Here is a 20650-nt window from a genome sequence, read left to right as displayed (position 1 = left end):
GTGTTCAACCATAATGATCTCTCTGCAGCGTCAGGGCCTTAGTATTGTAACCATATAGAGAAAGATTTAGTGAGCCATTATAAAATCATCCATTTTTAGTACAAGCTTAGAAAATCAAGTTAACTTCCCCCTTGGTTTAAACAGTTAAATAACAGACAAAGCTCTGAATATAATTGCAGTGCTTCTACGATGAGCAAGTGAGGGCTAAAATGATACAATGGAAAGAGACAGGAATCCATAGGGATGCTCTTTTTTGGCAGTTCTGCAGATTCAGTATTCTGGAGTAGGATAAAACAATCTGTGATGTGCATTTGATTAAAACTCAACATGCATCTTGAATGCTCATTCTTGCAATCACAACTTGGAAATCACTGAACCTGGGATATGCTATAGAATCAGTACCTTAAATTCCAGAGCTGGTACGTAAAGAGACCTTCTGATTGTGGTGTCAGTGAGGCTGAGAGATGACAGACACTAACTCAAACAGTGCTGAAATGGATACAAGCAAATAGATTTAGGTTAATTTGGCGGAAAAGAAAACCTGGTTCCTTCCTTCCTACCCACCTTATCTGAAATATAGTGCTGAGGGATTGATTACCATGCTGGCACCCATTTGTTATTGTAAGGCCATATGTGTACAGATGCAAAGTTAGGATTAGATACCTTCTCCTTGGTTATGTCACATCAATCTCAGTTCATTACATTTCCCTCATCAGTTCCACCAGCTGCTTCTCTCTTTCCTGACCCCAGGACCCATGCCCATTCATTCTCTTTGTTTTCTGTTTGTTTCCCTTTTAATTACATTTCTTGATCTTTTCCTCTATTAATTATTTTCAGGAGAGCTGGTCAGAAATGTCCATGAAAACAAAACTTTGATGAAAAATGGTGGAAAAAAAACCCCTCCTCGGATCAAATCTTACTTTGTTTTTCAGAGTTTTACAGCTGGGATCCCTATGAAGCCTCTTCCTTCACTGAGGAGCAACTCCTAATCCCACTGAAATCAGTGGACATAAGATTAGGAGCCAGACACTAATTCACAAATGAAAACACTGAGGAAGGATTTCACAGGAAGTTTTAAAACTGAGGAAGCTTTTACCATCAGCTTTGATCTTATTTCACAAGCTTAACAGCGATGGACCTGATACATTTTTGGAAGGAAAACAGAGTCTGCAGTAAGGTGGGCTGTGATTTAGGATGCCAGTCCTGCAAGTGAGCAGAGTTACTCACAAAACGGGGGCCTTTGTAAGCTGAGTCACCACTGAATCAATGCCTAGCCTGTTGCTGCTACTGCTATTTATTTATTTATTTATGTATTTATTTATTTATATGACAGTAGCTCCTCAGGACCCCAATCAAGATAAAGGCCCCCAGGCTCTGTACTATTACATTGAGAGACATTGCCCCCCAAAAGTTTACGAAGTTAGCAGCTTTGGGGATCACCAGGGGGAGGGGGTCCTGGCATGGCATGGTAGCGGGGGTTGTGCCCCACCCCTGCATTCCAATGGTAGCGGGAGCCATGGGGAAGTTGGGTACACTGGGTGAGCGTAGGGGCATGACTAGTGCCACAATGCAGAGCCAGGCTCCTCCCTACCAGTGACCCCCAAAATTCGCATCCTCAAGGATGGGTGCTGTGAGGCAGGGAGAGAGTGGTAAGGGGTGGGATTTGGAGGCCAGTAATGGACAACTCCCCACCCGTACCCAGTTTTGCCAGGAATCCTGAGCTGGATTGCATAATCATTCTGGCTAGAGTCTGGCCCATGGGCCAAGTGTTTCAGATCTCTGGTCTAAATAGACAAGAGAGGTGGGATATAGAAGTGAAGTGACTTGCCCAAGATCATGTAGCCAGCATTAGAATCCAAGTCTCCTGAATCCCAGTCAGTACTTTGTCCACCAGAACACACGGCCTCCACGCTTAATTATGACTCACTCATAGTGCACAAAGCAGTAAATTAGCAAAGAACACTATGAGGCCCAGTGAATTCAAATCACTTGTCAAAAGTCACTCTTCCAGCTGTGTGCTGACTCCAAAAAAAGAACAATTAACCATGTATAAGAGAGATCAGTGATACTGGATAAACTTAAAAAACAACAAAAGGTCTGGTAGCACTTTATAGACTAACAAACCATGTGGATGGTATCATGAGCTTTTGTGAGTACAACCCACTTCTTCAGATGACCGGAGTTATGAGTTTAGGATGTGCAGACCCAAAATAAATAGGGAGGGAGGGGAGAGGAAAAAGAGAAGGGGGCAGGAAACAAGGATTATTGTTACTTAAGTTAAACAAACTTTTAAAGCAGGGGTGGGAAACCTCAGGCCCAGAGGCCGGATGTGGTCCTTGGCTTGCCTGGATTCAGCCCCCAAGATTCAGGGCTGCCTCCCCAACATTGGAGAGTTTGTGCTGGTGCTCCAGTTCCCCCTACCCCATCACCCCACAATGCGGTTGGAGCACACAAAACCTACTAGCCTGGGCCCAATAGGTTCTGGTGTGCTAGTGTAATTTGGGGAGTGTCTTTCTTCTCCTCCTGTCAGGAGCCACATCAGTGAGGCCTTTTTTTCCCCTCACTTGTGTACGGCCCCTCCACTGATTTTTCTGTGGGTCAGCAGCCCCTGACCCAAAAAGGTTTCCCACCCCCCAGTTTAAAGTGTAAAATTGTAAAATAGATGAGTCATACAATGCATTCAATACTGAGGCCATGTTTAAATATTTCCTAATTTGGAAGAAAAATGGAGGGATCAGAAACAAATGAGATATGGAAGAATGAAAAAGGTACAAAAGAAAGGCAAGAACAGGGAGAAACCTAGGAAAGTAGAGTTGGAAGGGACCTCAAGGGACCAAAAGTCCAGCCCTCTGAGCTAAGACAGGATTGAGGATACCATCTCTGATAGGTGTTTGTCCAACCTGTTCTTAAAACAATCTCCTTTGGAAGCCTATTCCAGATCTTAACAACCCTTATCGTTAGAAAGCTTTTCCTAACATCCAAGCTAAATCTCCTTTGATGTCGATTAAGTCCATAATTTCTTGTCCTACCTTCAATGGAAATGGACAACAATTGATCACCATCCCTTTTGTAACTGCTCTTAACAGATTTGAGGATTGAAAAGGGAGGCACCTGAAAATAGTTTCCTTTTCTCAATACTAAGCATGCTTAGTTTTTTTTTATCCTGTCCATATAGGTCAGGCTTTCTAAACCTCTTATCATTTTGTTGCTCTCCTTTGGTCTCTATCCAATTTATCTACTTATTTCCTATAAAGTGTGGCATCGAGAATTGGACACACTACTCCAGCTGAGGCCTCATGGGTGCCTAATAGAGTGGAGCAGTTACCTCCCATATCTTACATATGGCACTTCTTTAAATACACCCCAGAATGATAGTAGGGTTTTTTGCAGCTGCATCACACTGTTGAGTCACATTATGTTTGTGATGCCCGATAGCTCCCACATCCTTTCGTCAGTACTACCACCTAGCCAGTTATTCCTCAATTTGTAGTTGTGCATTTGATTTTTTAAATTTTTTCCCCCTAAATGTAATACTGTTCACTAATCCTTATTGGATTTGATCTTTTTGGTTTCAGACCAACTCTAATGTAACAAGGTCCTTTTGGATTCTAATCCAGTCCTGCAAAGTGCTTGCAACCCCTCCTGACTTGGTGTCATCTGCAAATGTTATAAGCACATTCTCTCCTCCATTAGCTGAGGCATTAATGAAAATACAGAATAATACTGAACCCAGGACTGACCATGCAGGACCTGCTAAATACACTGTTCTAGTTTGACAGTGAACCATCAATAACTACTTTTTAGTACAATCTTCAATAGGCTGTACACCCACTTTACAGTAATTTCATCCAGATTACATTTCTTTATGAGAATATCATATCGGACAGTGTCCAAAGCCTCATTAAAATCAAAATATATCACATCGGCTAGTTCTTCCCTTTCCACCAGGACAGTAACTCTGTAATAGAAGGAAATTAAGTTAGCATGATTTGTTCTTGACAAATCCATGCTGGATAGTCCTTATAATCCTTTTATCCTCTAGGTGCTTTCAAATTGATTGATTTATGAAGAGTAAAGTTAGATGAAAAATAAGCTAATGGGGACCAAGTCTTGAATGGATTCTGAAAATCTCTTTAACTCTGTAATTTGCACATTGCTGGAACCTCCATGATGAATAATACTTTCTTGTAAAATGGTTTTAAAACTTGTTTCCTAACATGACTTAAAAAAAAAAAAGGCAGAAGATAAGTCTTACTGTTCCTATCTTTTACAAACCCCTTCCAATGAACAACTATTGAGAAACTGGGGGAGAAATGCAAGCAATGGAAAAGTACTGCATAGTCACTTCAGCACACAGGCCATGGTTAGCAAGACTGCATCCTTGGAACATGGGCTATAGTGTAGCCAGTCCTGGGGAAGGATTTGTCACATGTCTGTTTTCCAGTCTTTACTTTTGCCCATCTCTTTTCTTAGCAATTGGTTGCAGAAAGGCTCCTCTCCTTATCTTGGAGTCTGTGATTCTAGTCAGTGTGCCTAATTTCAGATACAGAAATGATGCACACGTGCAAATGGGAAATATATTCAGCAGATTATAACTTTTCTAATGATACTTTACAAGATGTATTTTGCATAAAGTATATTCCAGTTATATCATATTCATATTAATTAACATTTTTCCTAAAGAATATGGATAGCCACATAACAATATGTTCTAGAAAAGAAGCGAGGAGAGATCGTTAGAATAAAATGGATAAGAGTCAGGGTAGTGTTCTGGATTTAGAAAATGAATTTGAGCTGAGTGTCAGTGTCTGATTGGAATGTACTTAAAGAAGATCACTGAAAGTAGAAGTTTCAGTTTTATCTGTTCCCAAGCACATAAAAGGTTAAGTTCTTCTCTGTTATTTTTTAAAGTAGAGTTAAATTTAAACACAAATAAGTTAAAAAAGCGAATGTGCTTTTTATCTTTGTGTATGATCATAGATGTGTCATTGTGCTTTAATGCATATGTTACAAACGATGAAATAGGGACATTGGATAACAGCTGTAACGAAATGGATAATACCCTGTCTGGATACAAAGAGAGGGAAAAATCTTCATCTTCATTTGTGATACTGTCATATTATACAGACTCAAAATCAGTGCTGAGCAAAACTCAAATGTTCAGAGTTTGGCTTTATTACGGATAAAATACCTGTATGTCTGGATTCTTAGCTTAACATTATTTAAAGTCTTACATCTTCACATAGGGCTAGAAATTACAGTACAGTGTTTGCTTACAAAAGATCTTGGTTTATGAGTTGTCCTTACCCGCTATCATTTTAGCACTTCTAGATTTGGGCTTGAATGCAACCAAACAGTTTGAATGCAACCAAACAGCACCAAACAGCTCAAAAAAGAAATTATGCAAACATCTGAGAACCTTTAAAAAGTAATTAAAGTAATTCTAAAAATTGGCTAAAGCTTAGTGTGGGGAGAATAAAATGGGTGTCTCATTTTAACACACACATTCTCAAACTAGTCAGTTCAGTTGATTGAAGGAAGAGATTATAGAGACAAACTAGAAATGGACTGATAATGCCTTTCACAAATCTGTTCTAACTGGATCCTAAAAAATCTTTGTCAGGGCAAAGAGAACACAGCTGCATTGTGGTGATTACTCTAGAAAGGCACATCCCATGTCCAACATTGCACTTCTGAGCCTGCTTAAGCATTAGCATCCAGAGAGATGAAACACAACTAACAGATTCTGGCCTTCCCTTACAGACTTATAGTAAGGCTAACAGATCAGTTTTCAGCAACTGTTTTTCTTTTTCCCTTCAATGTGGGTCACACACAAATTGCAATTGCTGCTGTGAGTGGAGTTTATATTTGGGTTTAACTCCTTTTAAAACAACTCCACTGTAGTGCAGTAAATCACTGCAAACATGCAGCAGCTGAAATGTAATGAGATTACCCTGTGATGTGACCCCTGCTGAGTAAACAGGAATGGGAGAGGGCTTTGTATGGTTGTCAGGGGTACCAAAATTGTTCTGCCCTTGGTCTGCTGAAAAGTTTTCATCTCATGTTATGGTTTGTGTTGATTTAGTGACTCTTAAAGTTAGTAGTTGAGGGGAGTTCCCTGACAATCCAAAATAAGTCATTTCCACTCTCCTTCCCCTGCTGTCTACCTTTATGGAGGTAGAATGTCATGAACACATTTAGTTTTTCACAGTTTTGGGTTAGGTGTATGCTTGTAATGTCTCATTTTTCATATAGTGTTAATGGTGCATTAGGCCTTCATTTTAAAGGCCAGTGTTTTGTCTAAACTCTGATTGGTCTGAGTTCATCGCCACAGACATTGCAGCTGGGTTGACTGGAGTCAGGGTCAATAAGAAAGTTCTGTCTCCTATTATCTGAATACAGAGGATGGGATTTTCCCTGGCTTTGAAGTGAATAAAGTGTAAAAGGAGCTGTGTGTAGCCTGGGCACAAAGTCTCATTGGCTGAGTTCAGGGAGTGAATCCATCCCTCGCTAGGGAGAATGGGGAGGAATGCTACATTAGGATGTAAAAGAGTGAGAGCAGAGATGGAAGGATCCCAGGAAAGGAAGCTGCATGGGATGTGACTGGAGTTTTGGGGAGTGGGGTAAATCTTGACTTAGCTTCCCTTGGCTTTTTTTCAGTTTTGTTTTGGAGAAATAAACTAAGGGATTGAACACACTTTTATTTAAAATAGGGCCCAAACCCAAATTCCTCTGAGCTGTGGGAGTTTCAGTAGAGGGGACCAAATGTAAAGTGGAGATTGCAACACACTCTAGAGTAGACAGGGGGGTGCGGACAGCCTTTACGTGCCCTTGGGCAAGGTGAGGGAGGCCTGGCTCCATGCTCCTGGAAGGGGCAGGGTCAGGGGCAATCAGGTCTCCATGCTGCCCCATGCGCCCCCGCCCTCAAAACTGCACAGAGTGTGCAGTGTGGTGCTCCAGTGGTGATTTAAAGGGCTCGGGCTCTGGCTGCTGCTGATGCTACTGCAGCAACAACAACGGTAGCCAAGAGCCCCAGGTCCCAAGGCAACTGCCCCCTTTGCCACCCCGTCAGTGGGCCTGGGTAGTGTAGATGTAGGTGTAGATGTAGGCTTGCACCTGAATCTGAATTTAGAGCCTTGCTTTATAATGGGTTCAACTCACAACGGTCTCACACGCTGATCCAGATCTGTAATTGCATCTCCAATGTCTGTTGAAAGAAAGATCCCTGTGAAAATGTAAATGTGTCAATTCAACTGGAAATAGTGCATGCACATTTGCATGGAGAAGATTGCTTTAGTATGTTAGAACCCAGCTTGATGACAGCTTATGATAGTGACCCATTTTATATGTAACTAGAAGAAATGCGTAAGATCAATATTTTATGTATTTGTAACATTTTTAAGTGAGTAATAAACTCTTGAAAAATTTTCCCCACTTCAGACCCTTCATCATTTCAGGAAACCACAGTAAGATATAGACTGGGGAAAATGCCGTATGTCTTTCAGTCCCCGACAAAACACAAACTGCTACTTCTTTCCTCCCTTTGCCAGAATATAACCGCCACACCAGTGTACTTGCATTTTTATAGTAGATGGGGGTGGAGAGATGAGTGCATAAAATAATGATGAAGGATTGTGACACATTTTTATGGCAAGTCTATCAAACCTCCCAATAGAAAATTGGAAAAAATTACTTTCGTGGAAAATACAAACCCAATCCTACCACTGCTATTCATGTGAGTAGTGCTATTGAAACTGATGGGATTATTCATGTGAGTAGAGGATGTTGGATTAGACCCAATCTTTGTCTAATATTTAATTATGTACCATCAGAATCATGTCAACTATGAAAAAGCAATAAAAAACACTAAAATGTCATCAGGCAGTGTCAGTAAGTGCAGCAATATGAATACATTAAACTTTTATATATGTGTCATACGCATACAAGTCAGCAAGTCTCTGCTGGTAATAATTTGCAAAAGATACATATCAGTTTCAATGCACACGTTGAAGCAAATTACTATGCATGTTTTGCCAATTAGCACACAAATAGTGCAGTAGTGTGCAGTATTTTATGCTGTGACTGGGGATGTGAAACAAGATGGGATGCCTATCTTTTAGTTTTCCAGTGGACACAGAGGCCTTGTCTTCACTATAATAATTTCCCCCTGGGGATAACTAACACACTTGAGCTATTCTGAGGTAAAAACACAATAAAGGCCAGGCACTTCAGTTTTACCACAAGGACAGCCCTCTTTGGGGATAGGGCTGACATTGTTAAGTTGATCTTGTGGTAAACTTAAAGTGCCGGGACTTTGCTATGTTTTTTAACTTTGAGATAGCTCATGCACATTAGTTACATGAGTGGTATTTCTTTGTTTGCTTGTTTTTAAACATCAGGGTTTTTTTAGCTGCAAAGACAAGGCCTGATAAGATGTTGGCCTTATGTATTTGTTTCATTAAAAGAAGTCAGGAATCAGATTGAAAGAAGATAGCCTCTCCCATTGCACATACTCTCTGGGAGTAACTCTGGGTCTCTCAAGGGGGTTACATCAGTGCTTGGTACAATACTTTCCAAAGTTGCATCAGTTGTGGGAACTTTTGCCAGCGCTTTCTGTGGGGACTGAAGTTTTAATTAACAATTCCATGGGGAAGGTTGGGCAACCAACACTGGAAAATATGGGAGAAAATATTACTAATAGGAGGAGAGTGTGGAAACCTCCTCCCCTGCCCCCCGTGATTACTTCCTAGACCCGTGAGGAGGAGAGTGTGTATATAGTTAGTTACAATTGTATATTATATGTATAAAGGAAACCTATGGTTAACAAGAAGGTAAACAGAATAGTAATCCCTACATTTTAGAAGGTTGTACCGTATACTAATAAATACATTAATTATACACCATGATTATTTCTGTACCGGATGTATCTCTCATTACTTTTATATACATTCCACTTTTATACCTTAATCAATTGGCTTAAAGCAAAACATGTTTCTCTGTGCCTGTGTGCACATGTGTTGAGTTTAAGTTCTTCACTCTAACCTTTGCTTCAGCATGCCATGCTGGGCTTCAGTCACTTTTGTTGGTTTTTTGACAGTTTTTAAAATTTTAACTGCGTGACTGTAAGCTATCACCAATACATGCTGTAAATAACATTGTTTATGTCTGGCAGGTAATAGGACATGGGCTTAAGAAATGTTTCAAAAACAAGTGACATGCAGTAGAAGTCTTCGCACCTTTTAGGTTGTACATCCCCCCAATATTACTGGTGTCTGCTTTAAAAAGGATTGTTATGGAGAACTGCACTGATGCAAACTGGAAGATAGCAGATGTTTCCTTTTGCTGAATGGATCTGCTAATCATTATGCTTTACTCTATGGGACTTTTTGTTCATTTACCAGGTTTATTCCCAGATTACATATTTGCTTTGATAGGTTATTACGATAAATACAGACATTCTTCAAAGAGCAGGCCCTACCATATTTTATGGAGTATTTGTTTACAAAAGTGGGTCTCATTGAACCTGAATATACAATATCCTTTAAGGATTTCTAGGCAGGAGTGGAGAGGACAGATGGTAAAACAGAGCCAGGATCCTAGTTTACAAGGGGATCCTCAAATAACACACAAGGAGTGATAGGTTGTTTGAAAAGCCTGCCCTCTAATGCTTTTTGTCCCTGACCACACTTAGTGGTTTTATTCTTATTGTTGCTCTTGTAACTTCAGTAAAATAATTTCAGGGATTTGAAGTAAATCAGGGTGTAGAAATCTCTCTGATCTACTTCATAAGGCCTTTCCTGCTCCTCTTCCTCTCTCTGTATAGTAAGAGATATATTAATTTAAGAAATGCATACTGGATGTAAATCCAAACAGTTGCAGATCTGAATATCCCTGAATTTTGGGGATGTTTGAAATGAGAGCCTGGATACAAGTCCAAATTTTGCAAAGACTGCAAATCTAGAACCAAACCCTACTGAGGCTTTGTGCCAGAGAGGTCTGGATCAGTATTTTATAGCATGAATCTGATTAATAATAATTTTTATCGTGCTTTAATCCTGATAATAACATGTTCAATTAAGAGGAGACCAGTCACATATTTTGCTTTCTCCACTACGTATATACATATAAACCAGACATGCACACTAATGCCAATACAAATCTTCATGTGAGATTATGAAAGGAGAAATGGGTATGAGAATGGAAGTTGCAACTTAGTGTAGAGTAGCCTCTTGCTTTTTATTTGTCCTGTTGTATAGCCTAGGTTTACCTGTCTTCTTGTTTGCTTCCCGTTAGCTGAAGTTGCTGTTGAATGGCTGCTCAGACAGTGTTGCCAAGATTGTTATTTTTTTTAATCTGGAGAAGGCTATTTCTTCTGGGGAATATGTTCAGGTTACATCAGCTGGATGCTGAGAGGCCAGGGCTGTCCCTGCACTGGGTCTCTCAAGGAAGCATGGAAATCCTTTGTGTGGTAAACATGCCAGCTTGTTGTATCTTTTTAATGTTGTAGGTTTTTTAAATATTGAAGTAGAAATGGGGTATGGGCTGCTAACTGAACTATGAAGGTAGGCTGCAATTACGTGGATACTGACCAGTTAAATTGCTGAATCTGCTCTCTGGGACTGTTTTTGAACTCATAACCTGTGCTTTTAGTGGGGAAATAGCATGGGTTACCTTTGAAGGTAGACACACCTGGTACAACAAAGCCAGTGCAAAGAGCTGTGCATCGCTGTTCCGTGTACCAGCTTGTCTCCCTGCTCCGTATGGGTGATTCATCCCCCCAAAAGTGAAAGCAGTGCGGGTGCCACTGCTCTCAGGGTTTTAGTTTTCCATTATGAAACCAACTGTAGTTTTTAGTCCAGGTTTTTACTGAGAGAGACTGTTGAATGAATGCACTGAAACACCACCCTACTGATCATGCTCCTTCGCAGACTCTACATCAGGCATTGTTTTTAGACATGACATCTACAGGCTTCTCTCTGCAACAACACCTTCATTGCCCGATGTCTATTACAGCATGAACCACTTCCCCCAGAAACTGTTTTCAGCTCTGGCTGTTGAGAGAGCTGAGGTAAGGATGTTAAATATTGAGTAATTTACCAGTTGAGTAGTCAATGGAATTTCCATCGACTATTCGACTAGTCTATAGGCACTTCCGCATTCCTCCTTTGAAATGTATGAGAGCCCTGCTGGGGCTTTTGTACGTTTCAAAGGAGGAGTGCGGAACTCTGTGTGCAGCCCGGGGCCAGCAGGAAGTCCTGCTGACTCCAGGCTGCGCACGGGTGCCAGCTTTGAAATGTACAAGAGTCCCCAGCAGGGGCTCTTATATATTTCAAAGCGGAAGGGCTCTCATGGAGCCAAGGGTCAGCAGGGCACTCAGAGTTCCCTGCTGACCCTGGGCTCCATGCTGCGCTGCCTCTTTGAAATGCCACGCGGAGCCGGGTCAGCTGGGGACTCCATGTGGTGCTGCCACTTTGAAGTTCCCCCTCTTCTCCCTCCTTTGCTACCTCTATTTAATAGAGGAAGCAAGGGAGGGGGAATCGACTAGTCGACTAGTCCTTAACATCCTTAAGTTGAGGCTGCCTTGGAGAGTTCACTGATACAGCCTTCCAATGACATCATCTTATTTGGAGTCCATCTGATAGCCATGGCTGTAATTTAGCAGCATTCCGGGTAGCTCTGATCCATGGAGGCTGTTGCGTTTTTGCATGGGCAGCACAATGCTTTCTATTTTGTTCCCAGAGCAAACTACTTTAATTGGAAAGATGAGCACTGAGATGGAAAGCTTTTCAAGAGTGGAGGGAATAGCTTCCTCCAATCCCCATCTTTAGGTTAATTATATTTTATTGGCAAAGACTATGACTCATTACTTTAAGAGTTTCTTCCTTTAAGTATCAAGTGTATGACAGGCCAGATTCACAGCTGATTTATGCCCCAAGCAATCTGATTGGGTTGATCTTTACCCACATCTATGCTCAACAAATGGGGAATAGGTAAGTGCAGGATTTGACTTGCAGATTTTAGCAAGATTGCATTAGCGCTGAGATTACACTGCTCTACAGCCAAAATGCTTCTGAAATAAATGTAGTCAAACTTTACTAATTCTGGGTCACTGAGAACGAAAATAATGCTTAAAATTTTTGATTGGCTCTAGTTTTCAAGATATGCTATTGGGTCAGTATATACGACCCTTGACTTGCGAAGGGCGGAGGATAAGTGAGTTATAAAGGGAAGGGATCTCAATTTAAACCAGAAATGACTAAAATACATCTTTGACTGGATCTATGAATAAATCTATGACTAGGTTTGGACAGTACTTGCTTTTTAGGCAAAACAATGAATGATGCAATCTGAAGCTGGTATTGCGTCATACATGGTATGAATTGCATCATGTTATTTCTCGAAGTCATGGATGATGCAATCATAACAAAGCTTACATCACTCTGCTGAACAAATTGTCCTATATCAGCTCTAGAAATCATACAGTGTCGTGCTCTCTTATTTGTCATTGTTTGATTTTGCAAAGGGACACATTTCTGTTTAGCCAAAGTGAGCAGAGATGCCTCATACTTGTGTGAACAGTGCAGATAACTTCTTCTATGTTTGTGGTGAAGTGACTTTTGCATCACAAAATCGCAGTATAACCACTATGGTTAAGAAAGCCTATCACCTTTATTTTGGCTGCAAAATTGGAGATCAGGACAAGAGGTGGGCCCCACACATATGCTGCAACACTTGTGCAACAAAACTTCGCCAGTGGTTGAACAAGAAAAGGAAATCTATGCCTTTTGCAGTGCCAATGATTTGGAGAGAGCCAACAGATCATACCAGCAATTGTTACTTCTGCATGGTGCCTCCAGTTGGGAAAGGCGTGTCAAAGAAAAAAAAGTGGACTGTGCATTATCCAAACATTCCATCAGCTATATGCCCAGTACCCCACGGAGAAGGACTGCCGGTTCCTGATGCACCAGAATCATTCTCACTTGAGTCAGACGAGGAAGAGGAAGAGGATGAAACTTCTGGTCCTGAACCATCAATGTCACAGGACCCACATTTTCTCCCATCCTCCTCCTCTGAACCACACCTCATAACACAAGGTGAACTGAATGACCTTGTCAGAGATTTGGAACTACCCAAGAGTAAGCAGAGCTGATGGGCTCCAGACTACAGCAGTGGAATCTCCTGGCAGGCAGGTGATGTTAGGGTTTCCATGTTCCGTGACCATCAAAAGGATCTTGTCCCATTCTTCTTCATGGAAGGTGATCTTGTAGCCTGCAACAACATCGATGGTGTGATGGCAGCCCTCAACATCATTCACGATCCAGATGAGTGGAGACTGTTCATTGATTCATCGAAGACGAGTCTTAAAGCTGTTTTGCTGCATAATGGGAATGTTTTGCCATCAATTCCAGATGGTCATGCAGTCCATATGAAGGAAACCTATGACAACATGAAACAACTTTTGAGATGCATAAACTATGACCAACATCAGTGACAGCTTTGTGGCGATTTGAAGGTTGTTGCTCTCTTGCTTGGTCTGCAGACTGGATACACAAAGTACTGCTGTTTTCTCTGCGAATGGGATAGTCGTGCAAGAGATTCCCACTACATCAAGATAGATTGGCCACTCTGACAGTCATTGGAGCCTGGGAGGAAAAGTGTTCAGCATCCACCACTTGTTGAATCAAGGAAGATTTTGTTACCACCCTTACACATCAAGCTGGGTCTGATGAAGAACTTTGTCAAGGCCATGGACAAAACACTAGCAGCTTTCAAGTACCTCCGTGGAAAATTTCCAAGGTTAAGTGAAGCTAAGATAAAGGAAGGTGTCTTTGTTGGTCCTCAGATTCATGAACTTCTTCGAGATGATGCATTTGATCATGCACTGCGTGGCAAGGAAGACAGCATGGAAAGCCTTCCAGTTAGTGGCAATAAATTTTCTCGGAAACAACAAGGCAGACAGCTACAGGTTGTTGGTGGAAAACCTCCTCAAGGCATACAAAAGCCTTGGTTGCAACATGTCACTAAAGATAAATTTTTTGCACTCTCATCTAGATTTTTTTCCACCGAACTGTGGAGCAGTGAGCGACGAGCATGGCGAGCGATTTCACCAGGACATTGCAACAATGGAGAAACACTATCAGGGCAAATGGCACCCATCAATGCTTGCAGACTATTGCTGGAAAGTGACAAGAGATGCTCCATTTAATGAATACAAGAGACAAGCCAAGAAGCGCCGAGTAGACACTGAATAGGATTAAACTATGTACATAATAGTTTTTTGCCTTTTGTTTCATAATAAATTTTATTTATATAACCCTTTTGCTGATTTTTAAAGTGTTACATAAATAGGACAGATGAAATATTATCATGTAAAGCAACCATAAACACATGAAAAGACCTAGGTTTACAATTTAAGATTAAAACTCTACTATCTACACAATATACCTAGACGTAAAATGTAAAAACTTAAATATCTTGGAAACAGTAGCCAATCAGTTTTTTTAATTGTCATATTTGAATTCAGCACATCAAAATACATAATAAATAGCACATTTTATCTCTGAAGCAGACAACTTCTAAAAAATTGTAGACCAGTGTTATTAGCCTGCTACAACCTTGTCTACATTGAAATTCACTCAGAATATTCCTGCACAGATGTGGATGCACCAGTGCAAATGCTTAATGTAGATGTGTTTACAATGTCCCAATTCGCTTATACCAGTGCAGTTTACTTCAGTGTGTTACCAGATTAAACTGCACTGGTGGTTTAAATCCTGCATGGTGTTGCTCCAGCATATCAGCATGGGGGTTTTGCATTGGCATAACTATCGGTGTAGTTACACCAATATGAATTTTCTTAATGTAGACAGGGCTGAATAGTTTAATGGAGTTCTCCTCATATACAGGATGGGGAAGCATGCACAGAGCTCATTGTTATCTAATCCAGTTTGTGGGAATTTACTTGGCCTCTCATGACTGTAATAATTGAGAGGTTTCCAAGCATGTAAAAATAGAAATAGCAATAAATCTTCTCAGCTTATAGGAAAAAAGTCTGAAGGTTATGGACCTTCTTATATATTTGCGGGTGCGTGTATGTGTGTGTGAAAGAGTTTTATTGAGAAAGAGCTAATTTTCAGACAAGAGCTTTACATTTAGTTCATTTATTTGGGGATGAATTCTGACATTAATTACACAGGTATAACCATGAGGCAATTCCATTGATTTCAGAAGAGTTACACACTATAATTCAGAGCAGAATCTTCCCCCTTAATTTTTTTTTTCTGACAAGGTTATATCTGATTCTTGCATCTGAGAAGCCAACCACATTTATAATCATTTTAACTGTAAAGCTGGAGTTTTGCTGTCAAAACTGCCCACTGTGCACAATTCTGAAATGAAAATGCATATTGCAGCAAACTGGGCTACCTTACCCACCTGCTACTGAACAATGCAGGGGCATGACCCTCCTAAATTGTCTACTGTGTAAAAACAGAAACTTAGTATCATGAGGATTAGTGTTGGCTGTTGCGTTGAAGTCTGAGTATTTTAAAGGCTTAAAGCCACATATGTGAAGCAAGTTAATACTAAAATTCACTCCTGCACCTTTCATTAGATCTATTCTCCTCCTAGAGGCTATTTTCCACTTTGTAGTGGCATTTGTTCCATAATAAGTAACATCTTAATTAAAGTTTTATCGGTTCAGAGAATTTTCTTTTTTCTTTTCTTTTGGGAAACTAGTAATTAGTTCAATAATGCTGAGACATTGTTACTGCTCCTCATTAAATTCTGCAATGCTGACTTGGACCTTTGAATGCTGGGAGTGTTAAATTGACCTGAAATGCAAGGATTCCATCTGTCTATTACTGATGAACTGGGATTAAACACACACACACACCCTCTTACTTGTTAACTGTGCTACAGAATCTCATTGCATTCATCTATCGAATGGTTGACAGTCAGTGGAAGCTTCTCCATACTTTTCTACTCTTCCTCTACAATGCTTTGACTGTGGTATGAAGGGAATGTCTATCAGGATGAAAGGGCACATTGGCTTCTACAGGGCTCCAAATAGCCATCATACAGTAATGGCTGAAGGGATTTGAACTCATGACTTGAAATAAAAGGTGTTGTCTCTCATTATCAGTCCCTGAGATGGGATTTGATAAGTATCTGGAGTTAGGATCACCTCCTTGTTTTACACAGTATGGAAAGGGGCTGGACTAGAAATCCCAAGTCCTGCCATCTTGAGAGGTGAGGCAGCTGTGCAATATGCTCTTGCTTTCTTATAATCCTTTCCCTTCTCCAGCTGAGATCTTATGTGTCTGTGAAGTAGAAAGCCAGTGGATGAGGATTCAGTGGAACAATTGTTTAACATGGCACAGTCCTTTCTCAGGGCATTAACTTCTCCCCCTTGCCCCACTTGTCCACATGGGCTTCTTGTCTACCTCTTCAGATAGCCCTTGGCCAAATTCAGCCCTGGGATAAGTGAACACAACTCACTGGGGACTAATGAAGTTGCATCCACTAACAGAAAGGGTGTATTTAGTCCTGATTCCTCATTCACTCCTTGCTGCATCAGACCCTGTCAAAGCTCTGGTCCTAGATCCATCTTTTGGAAGAAGGAATTACTGGACCAACACAAGCATTTTAGTAGTACAGGTGGAAAGACAGATTTCTAACAATACAGATTGTTCACATGTTTCAAGTCTGATTTGACCAACAGGGGTGGTTAGTTGGATGTTTCATAGTAGGGATGTTAAATTGCAAGTAATTGACTATTCGACTAGTCGATAGGGCATCTCCGCCTTTGAAGTGTAGAAACAGCCCTAGGGCTACACTTTAGAGATGAAACCGCCATGTGGAGCCTGGGGTCAGTGAGGGACTCCCTGCTGACCCCAGCTCTGTGCAGCGCTGCCACTTTGAAATGCCGTGAGGAGCTTGACCCTGGGCTCCCCACAGTGTTTCAAAGGGGTAGCACCGCAAGGAGCCTGGGGTCTGGACCCAGGCTCCATGCGACGCTGCAGCTTTGAAGTACCCCCTCCGCTTACCCCCTTGCTGTCTCTTTCTGCTAGAGGTAGCAGAGGGTGGGGGGAGGGGGGAAGTGACTAGTTGACTATCCTGTTGACTATCCGATAAGCATAGATAGTCAACTAGTCCTTCACATCCTATTTCATAGCAAGTTAGTATAACTGCCACCAGGCAGATTTGAACGTGGGACCTCAGTGTAGGAGCCTCTATCGCTTGAGCTATAAAGACAGTTGGCTTTCAGCTTAGGCTGTAGAGCTTCCTTGTTCTTATGGCTCCCTGTAAGTAGTCTTAAGTGCCACTACATGGGACAGTGAATCACAGTAGGGCTATTTCTACACTCGCGGCTTCCTGCGCGAGTAATATGCAAATGATGCTAAGCGTGGAATATTGCCGAGCCTCATTTGCATGCCTAGTGAGCCACCATTTTTTTCAGAAGAGGCTCTTGTGCAAGAAGGAGCGTCTACACTGCCCCTTCTTGCGCAATGCCGTTACACCTATTACTTTTCAGGAAGAACGGCATTGCGCAAGAGGGTTTTTCATGCGCAAGAAGGGGCAGTGTAGATGCTCCTTCTTGTGCAAGAGCGTCTTCTGAAAAAAATGGCAGCTCATTAGGTATGCAAATGAGGCTCGGCGATATTCCACGCTTAGCCTCATTTGCATATTACTCACGCAAGAAGCCGTGAGTGTAGACATAGCCTAGGTGTGTGGGTTACAGACACAGGATACTTCATAGCATATTTTGGCTGCTTATCTGAAATGGAGCTTCCAAAGTTTTTGAAGTTCATCCATGGACTAATATTTTATTAATTTACTGAGCTGAAAATGCTTGAGCATCTCCTATGTTTTTTCCAAATTTCAAATATGTATAATTCTATGTGTAGGGCTGTTTCAACATATTATAGTTTAAAACACTCTTTAACATGAATTAAGATACATTGTGTTCTTGGTTTTGAGAGTTTATCCTCTCCCCAGTTAATTAAAGGATGACAATATTGTACTTGTTTTAATGCAAAACAAATATTACTGTAATGTAGAGAGCAAAATTTTGCAAGTGTCTTATATATTGTAGTGTACAAACTGGTTTGGCTTAAACTCAGCTACTGCAATTTGACTCTTGCATTTGAAAACATAGTTGTTAAGGTCCCAGTCTATATTCCTCATGGACCTCAAATTTACATTGGCTTAAATGAAAATTTCATGTGCACAAACAATGCACAATCAAGATTCAAAGTTACAGTCAGTGTGTTATTATTACACCGCTGCCTGCTGCTAGTGTAGAACAGCTGGAGGGGTGTGAAGTGGGCTTTTCCCATTCATTCTCTCCACATAATTCCTCTCTCTCAACATGTTAATATTGGAGGGGACTTGGGAAAGTGTGAGCCAGACAGGAATACTTGTTGGCTAAGCTCATGGCCAGTTAAGGGAGTATACACAAGCGTACTGTGCTAGCCACAGGCATAGCTGCTGTCATAGTTCTTATATGAGAAAAGACACAGGCTTTATCAAGTGGGGTGGAATTGGTGGCTAAATTTAGTGACTGTCACTTTAACAAGTACTGTGAGATGATGGAACAAATGAAGCATTGAGAAATGAAAAAAAAAACCCTTTGCCACAAAATATCACAATTGTATTTCTGAAGAAAATGGACTTTTTCCTGTGTTAAGTTTGTAAAAACAGGACAAATATACTAACACCATTAAAGGAACCAGCTAGAATGTGACACTCCAGGGCCAGATCTACACCAGGGGGCAAAGTTAAATAAAATACACCACTCTAGCTACATGAATCATGTAGCTCTAGTTCAAATTTCTAGTTCAAATTTCTGTGGAGTCCCTGTTGTGTGTGGGGGGGGGAGGGGGGTCAACAGGAGAAACTCTCTCATTGACTTCCCTTGCTCCTCATGACCCAGAGGAGTACTGGAGTCTATAGAAGCATGATCAGCAGTCGATTTATCAGATCCTTGCTAGACCGGCTAAATCGACCCCCTTGGGAGATCGTTCTCAATCTCTCGGTAAGTGGAGACCAGGCCTAGCTTTCAAAATGGCTCCTCCTGCAATAAATCCTTCCCTGACTGACTGCTACTGTGACACTTCTGGGAAATTTGGTCAGGCCAGTCAGCTTCCCATTTCTCTTCAAAAGACTAAGGCTCTCCCCATCCATTTATCTGCTATAAAATCCTGACTTAAGGATGTTATATTTTAAGCATAGATACAGGAAAATCTTGATAAGGTAGTGCTTTCCACAGAAGTCTCTAGAATCCTTTGGGGAACCATTTGATTTTGCTCCCTCTATTTGAGTCTCTCCAGCGTGACAATACATTTAGTATAATGGTCCTTGCCATGCTTGAAGCATCTGTAGTCTAAATGGAATGAAACTCACTCTATTGCACAGGACCAGCAGAAGGCCTATGGACTCATTTCACTCCTTGGGTTTTCAAGGACTTGAGAATCATTTCAACCTTAAGCACTTGGACCTTGTGCTGGCCTTCTGCATTGGCGAAAATATCAGCCTAAGTGTAGTCTATTTAAATATGGTATCTCCAGGTTGGATGGATGATATAACTGAAACATCATTACTAGCATATTCATTTGTAACTATTTGATATTTTTCACCACCATGAATTTCAGAATTTCAGGAATTTCAACAGTGCATGTGATATTGGGTACCGTTGTCCAACTTTTACACATAAGTATCTTGCAGATACTTTACCTAATGTTTGCTGGGTAGACAGCTGCTAGCTTTTTGTTAGAATTATTGAGTAATCACACTCTTACCTTTCACAGTCTATGGAAAAAATGGTTAAGCAGTATGTGTCACAGTCACAACAAACCATAACTGATCCTTTCAGAGCCATTCTCATTTGGGCCTACTAGTAGATGTCCAGAAAAGAAATTCTGCTTATTTTACTCACATGATCTTAAAATACTGCTCTACTAATATACCGGTATTCATTTTCTAATCAACAAGCCAAGGGCCATATGTTTCTACTGTAGCATATGACTAACTCACTGCCTTCAACAGGAGTATTCATATCCTGCACAGAATGAAGACAAATCCAAGCTTAATGTTTTATTTAAAATAATCTTATTTTCATTATTCAGAGATATGGGTAACTATGTTTGTAAAACATGAAGGAAAAGGTATCTTGGCTGTGTTTGTTCTAAATTGGATGGTTTCATTTCTTCCTATAAATCTGAAGTATACAAGATACCATGTATTGCAACAGAAATATGCACCCATGCCAGGCTAATGCTAATAAACAAGGTTGATATTCATATATATTATTCATTCTTAATTACCTTGTGTGACGTATAATAAATATTGAGCAGCATGCACATACAAAAACCGTACCAAAGCGAAACATTACATTTCTCTCCCTGAAAAGAAGATGAGAGAAAGAATGAATCCCATGTGACATATATTAGTCATGTAAATTAATTAGAAAATACTCTGATATAACAGTGGTAGAGATAAACTTTATATACAACTAGTATCTGAAAGCCTGCACTATTGCATGGGTGTAATTCATAAACTCGCATGTATTTATATTAAAAAATGGTTGCGAATTTAAAAACTTGATAGTCATACAGGCAGCTAATCCCAGTGATGATCCCAGCTGTGA

The 20650-nt window shown here is 40.7% G+C and overlaps 1 long non-coding RNA gene across 10 annotated transcripts in view; it reads left to right on the top strand.

Annotated features, from left to right (window-relative positions):
- Nucleotides 1-20650, top strand: part of LOC112545567 (uncharacterized) — a 246728-nt gene that overhangs the window by 99219 nt on the left and 126859 nt on the right. For 2 of the 10 annotated variants that reach the window (XR_016348850.1, XR_016348847.1), the window contains one exon: nucleotides 933-10026. The exons of the other annotated variants lie outside the window; for them this stretch is intronic. This is a non-coding gene — a long non-coding RNA (uncharacterized LOC112545567). Of the gene's footprint in view, nucleotides 1-932; nucleotides 10027-20650 lie in introns of those variants that run through there. 10 annotated transcript variants of the gene reach the window in all.

This window comes from Pelodiscus sinensis, chromosome 2, assembly GCF_052426305.1.
Source record: "Pelodiscus sinensis isolate ZL-2025 chromosome 2, ASM5242630v1, whole genome shotgun sequence".
NCBI lineage: Eukaryota > Metazoa > Chordata > Testudines > Trionychidae > Pelodiscus > Pelodiscus sinensis.
Note: the sequence above shows the minus strand (reverse complement) of the source record. Positions and strands in the feature narration are given on the sequence as shown.